At 40.6% G+C, this 5,202-nt stretch overlaps 1 long non-coding RNA gene across 1 annotated transcript; it reads left to right on the top strand.

Annotated features, from left to right (window-relative positions):
- Positions 1 to 641: 641 nt before the first annotated feature.
- LOC124287118 lies at positions 642 to 4,891 on the top strand. The gene is made up of 4 exons (XR_006901193.1): positions 642 to 735; positions 1,901 to 2,077; positions 2,878 to 2,976; positions 4,800 to 4,891. It is a non-coding gene; the product is annotated as an uncharacterized LOC124287118 (long non-coding RNA).
- The last annotated feature ends 311 nt before the right edge of the window (positions 4,892 to 5,202 follow it).

Below are 5,202 nucleotides of genomic sequence, written 5' to 3'. Positions count from 1 at the left end.
AGAATACAGTTCAAAATCCTATTTTACACTTTCCAATGCCTCAAGACAGACTCTGCTCCTTCTTATCTCAAAGCCTTTGTTCAGCCTCACACACGACACTGCGTTCCCAAGACAAGGACGCCATCAACATTTCAGACAAACTTAAAAAAACATCTCTTCAAAATTGTCTATGACTGTTAAAACAAGAGGCATTATTTATATACTGTGTGAGGTGAGGTGAAAATGGGTTTAACGTCGTGCTGGAGAATATTTCGCTCATATGACGACGTGCATGCGTGTGTATATGTGCGACTGCTTGCGCTAGCCCTAACTTAAGCTGGTTTTATAGTGCTAGCCCACTGAGATATCGTGCCGCAGTGAAGCATGAATACCCCACTCAGACACATTATAAATACTGACTCCGAGCCGACCAGTCCTTGTTGTACCCATTAATGCCGAGCGCCAGGCAGGGACCAACAAGTAACATATTTTAACGTCCTTCCGCTCTCCGGGCGGACGCTCTAACCACGGAGGCGGTCTCTATATACTGTGTAAAATATATGAATATGTGAAAGCGCCAGTGAGCAGTCAACCCGGAACATTAGATTAGATTAGATTAGATTAGATTAGATTAGATTATAACAATGATTTTTGTTCGCAGGGGAGCTGCATACAGGATAGACTCCGTGGCCCGTACTTGCACAACATTCCCCACTCAGGGAAGGTTCGTTGATCAGGAGAATGTCTGTGTTCCAGGTATGTCATTTTTTAAATGTTTGTCTGTTCTGTTTACAAATCCCTCCGTGATAATCCAGACAGGGAAGATACCTACATGTCCCAAGAGTCAACTGAAGTCCATTGCTGGACATTTTGAAAATACATACTGTTATTGTGTCATCGCGTTATCAACCACCGGTTTGACTGGTCCAGACTCGATCGTTTCTGGCGGCTATTATATTACTCTAATACTGCTGACCTATTCGTGACCACTGTCCAGTGATATTCCACTGAGATACCATGCCGCAGGTTAACACGGATACCCAAAACCAGACACACCATACTGACAAAGAAAGGCCCCTCTCCTTCTTCTCGAACTCCGTTGTTTCGAATGTACCCATATCTCGAGCTTATTATCCGTTACAGCAAACATAGATTTGCCTGCACACCTCGAATTCGTCATAACATTGCGACCACGCTTGTGGGTATTTGCCATGTTATCAGTTTTGAGTGAGTGAGTGAGTATGGTTTTACGCCGCTTTTAACAATATTCCAGCAATATCACGGCGGGGGACACATTGTACCCATGTGGGAAATCGAACCCGGGTCTTCGGCGTGACGAGCGGACGCTTTAACCATTAGGCTACTACACCGTCCCTTATCAGTTTTGAAAAGGGTGAATACATCTTGCACATCATACCGTCATTAAATCTTTAATACCGTTCCTTCATCGTAATATCCAGGCCACGCATCGCGAATGTACCGATATCTCAAACCTATAACTAGTATTGCCAAGATCGAGATAACGGGATTCGAATAAAAATTGAGTGCATATTGTTTTACAAAGCAGTCAGCTCTTCAAATACTCCCTGTCTGGCCTATTCTCCTCTACCCATGATATTTAGTGGTCGCCTCTTTAATAAAACAATGTTTAATCTCAAGCGACAATTCATATGATTCCGCTTTGGCCACATTCTCCCGAACCCCCTATATGATATACTCGCCTGCAATCATTTGAAATATACCAATATCTCGAGCCTATTATCTGGTAATGCCAGGATCGAGATAACGGGATTTGAAAAAAATTTAAATGCATAATGTTTTACGCCGTAGTCAGCTCTTCCTATAATCCCGGTCTGGCCCATTCTCCCCTACCCATGATATTTAATGGTCGCCTCTATCATAACACAATGTTTATTCTCAGGTGACGCTGTCACCCTGGGTCCCCTCTTCTATGGGCACAACCAGGACACCCTCCATGGGACAACGTACTCCACCAACAGCACCACCCCCGACGGCAGGCACCAGAACGTCATTGCTGTCGTCTCAAAAGATTGTATACCAATAATCAGCACCAGGATCACCAGTGGCAACGGCGAAGGTTGGTATGAGTGAGTGAGTTTAGTTTTATGCCGCTTTTAGCAATGTTCTAGCAATATCACGGCGGGGGACACAAGAAATGGGCTTCACACATTGTACGAATGTGGGGAATCGAACCCGGGAATTTTCGAATATAAAATGGTGTTGGGTGAAGGAGTAGAGATGAGGGAGGGAGTTACCGGGCGAGTGCGTGGGCGAGTGGGCGAGTGGGCGAGTGAGTGAGTGAGCATAGACGCCCGCCCGGAACAGTGCAGCAGGAATATCCCCAAATGTTCCATGCTTGAAAGAGAGTGAGATTGTTAACGTCATTTTGATCAGTAGTTAAGACAAAAAAGCCGAACCCTTTTTCAAAGATACGTCATCTGATTGGCCTAAGAACGCACGCAATTTTTATGTTTTGGCCTCCTATTGAGAAATTGTCAGATCTTCGCACAAGTGATATTGTATCGCAGTAAAAGATCTGAGAGCATTTGTACTGGCATTCAAGTTCTATTTCTTTACCATTTTACACTGGAAGACACACAGTGGAAAACACCCAAAGTGTTTGTTGTTGTTTTTCAATTATTTCATTTTGTGGGATTTTAATTTCTGCCTTATAAGACATAACATGTTTGACAAAACTGAAATGACTAAAGTCTGCAGTCTTGTCTGCGAATTGTCTGCCACGGTGACTCGAGATCAACCGCTGATTTGCCTGGGACAGTTTAGATTATTTCCAGGCCACCGTTATATAACTCATATATTAGTCACCGTGAAGTACTGAAGATACCGAATGTACTGAAATATATTTTTACTATCCAGGTGGAAACTCTCTTTACGTTCTGGCGTACAACAATGTCTTCCCCGGTGTCAAAGACGTCTCTCTGTTGGAAATACCGTCCTACTGCTATGCGTAATTATGTACGTACACTGAAGTGTTTATTTTGCAATTGTGAACAGTGCTACATATTTTAACATATCCTGCCCTAAAATATTAACATTTGTCTCAGTGAAAACCAACTGACTGAACAGTGACCATCAAATATTAACTTTTCACTCAATGAAATCCCTTTGACCATCAAATACTAACCCTTCACGCAATGAAACCCCTTTGATCATCAAACACTAACCCTTCACGCAATGAAACCCCTTTGATCATCAAATACTAACCCTTCACGCAATGAAACCCCTTTGATCATCAAATACTAAACCTTCACGTAGTGAAACCCCTTTAACCATCAAATACTAACCCTTCACTCAATGAAACCCCTTTGACCATCAAATATTAACCCTTCACGCAATGAAACCCCTTTGATCATTAAATACTAACCCTTCATGCAATGAAACCACTTTGACCATCAAATACTAACCTTCACTCAATAAAACTACTTTGGAGATCAAATACCAGCTTTTCACTCAATGAAACCCCTTTGAAAATCAAATATTAACTTTTCACTCAATGAAACCCCTATAGACATCCATTATACTTACTTTATTTTCAATCTATCATCTTTGACCACCAAATACTAACTGTATTTTCAGTGAAACATCTTTGACCATCAAATACAAATTTTTTACTGATGACAAAGTTAACATTAGATTCGAACTCTCTTCTCAATGACTCACTCAACACCAAATGATGTCATTTTATTCAAGGGCACAATCAACATAACATACTAATTTTTCACTCAATGGCCCAGTAAAATATAATCATTTTACTCATTGTCACAGTTAACATTACACACCAACTATTCACTCAATGCCACGGTCAATGCCAAATATAATCATTTTACTCTTTGTCACAGTTAACATTACACACTAACTGTTCACCCAATGCCACGGTCAACGCCAAATATAATCATTTTACTCATTGTCACAGTTAACATTACACACTAAATGTTCACTCAATGCCACGGTCAATGCCAAATATAATCATTTTACTCATTGTCACAGTTAACATTACACACTAACTGTTCACCCAATGCCACGGTCAACGCCAAATATAATCATTTTACTCATTGTCACAGTTAACATTACACACTAACTGTTCACCCAATGCCACGGTCAACGCCAAATATAATCATTTTACTCATTGTCACAGTTAACATTACACACTAACTGTTCACCCAATGCCACGGTCAACGCCAAATCTAATCATTTTACTCATTGTCACAGTTAACACTACACACTAACTGTTCACCCAATGCTACGGTCAACGCCAAATATAATCATTTTACTCGTCACAGTTAACATTACACACTAACTGTTCATCCAATGCCACGGTCAACGCCAAATATAATCATTTTACTCGCTGTCACATTTTGCACAACAATGACCATTAAACACTGACACCTAATGGCACATTCTACATGATCCTCTGACATTGGGCCAAACAAATCGGACACACCCCAAAAATATGTTGTAGCATGATATTCCCCAGCACTTTGCAAAGGTTCATGCTTTAGTCCGGCATGTAACGATCAACTTCAAAATCGGACCAAAGCCACTGCACTATTTCCAGCTGTGAACTTTGTCTTGTAATAGAATTTCTTGGCTTCATTCCATGAGTATTATCATCATAATTCCACAGCATGAAATCAGGCACATTAATGCGAGTTATATCCAGGGTCAAAGGGCATTACTTTTGATTATTATCATAAGTGTGATACAATTTTCCCTTTTAAAAAACCTTTGGTCAAAATGTTCATCAGCAACTTCACGAACACATATGTTTTCTGTTTCAGGACATTGCTGATGAGAAAAGGATGTGCCCTGTCAAGTCACCGTGAAAATGTGAATCTTGCAAGATATTCATTAAAGCAACTTGAATGTAAAACAATATGTGTCATTGTTTTTAAGCATTTAAAAAAATGAAAAACAAACGAAGCAAGTTGGAACATTCCGGATTCATCCCAGGATCCTGATCAATCCTGCTTTTCGGTATGAAAAACGTGATTCTTCCAAAAAAACGTAATTCTTCCAGATGGGGGTATGAAACAGCTTCTGTGACATGGTCACCCCTGCCAGTTTCAATCTTTCCTTCAGGAAGTGGGAACTCCCCAAGAATGTTTGATTTCTTCGTCTCAAAAACAAATATAATCGAGGATCCCCGTGTGCAAAAAATAACCGGTTCTAATTATGTAGCTG

This window comes from Haliotis rubra, unplaced genomic scaffold, assembly GCF_003918875.1.
Source record: "Haliotis rubra isolate DU_JTF1 unplaced genomic scaffold, ASM391887v1 Scf4, whole genome shotgun sequence".
NCBI lineage: Eukaryota > Metazoa > Mollusca > Gastropoda > Lepetellida > Haliotidae > Haliotis > Haliotis rubra.
The sequence above is the reverse complement of the archived record's forward strand: the minus strand, read 5'-3'. Positions and strand labels throughout refer to the sequence as shown.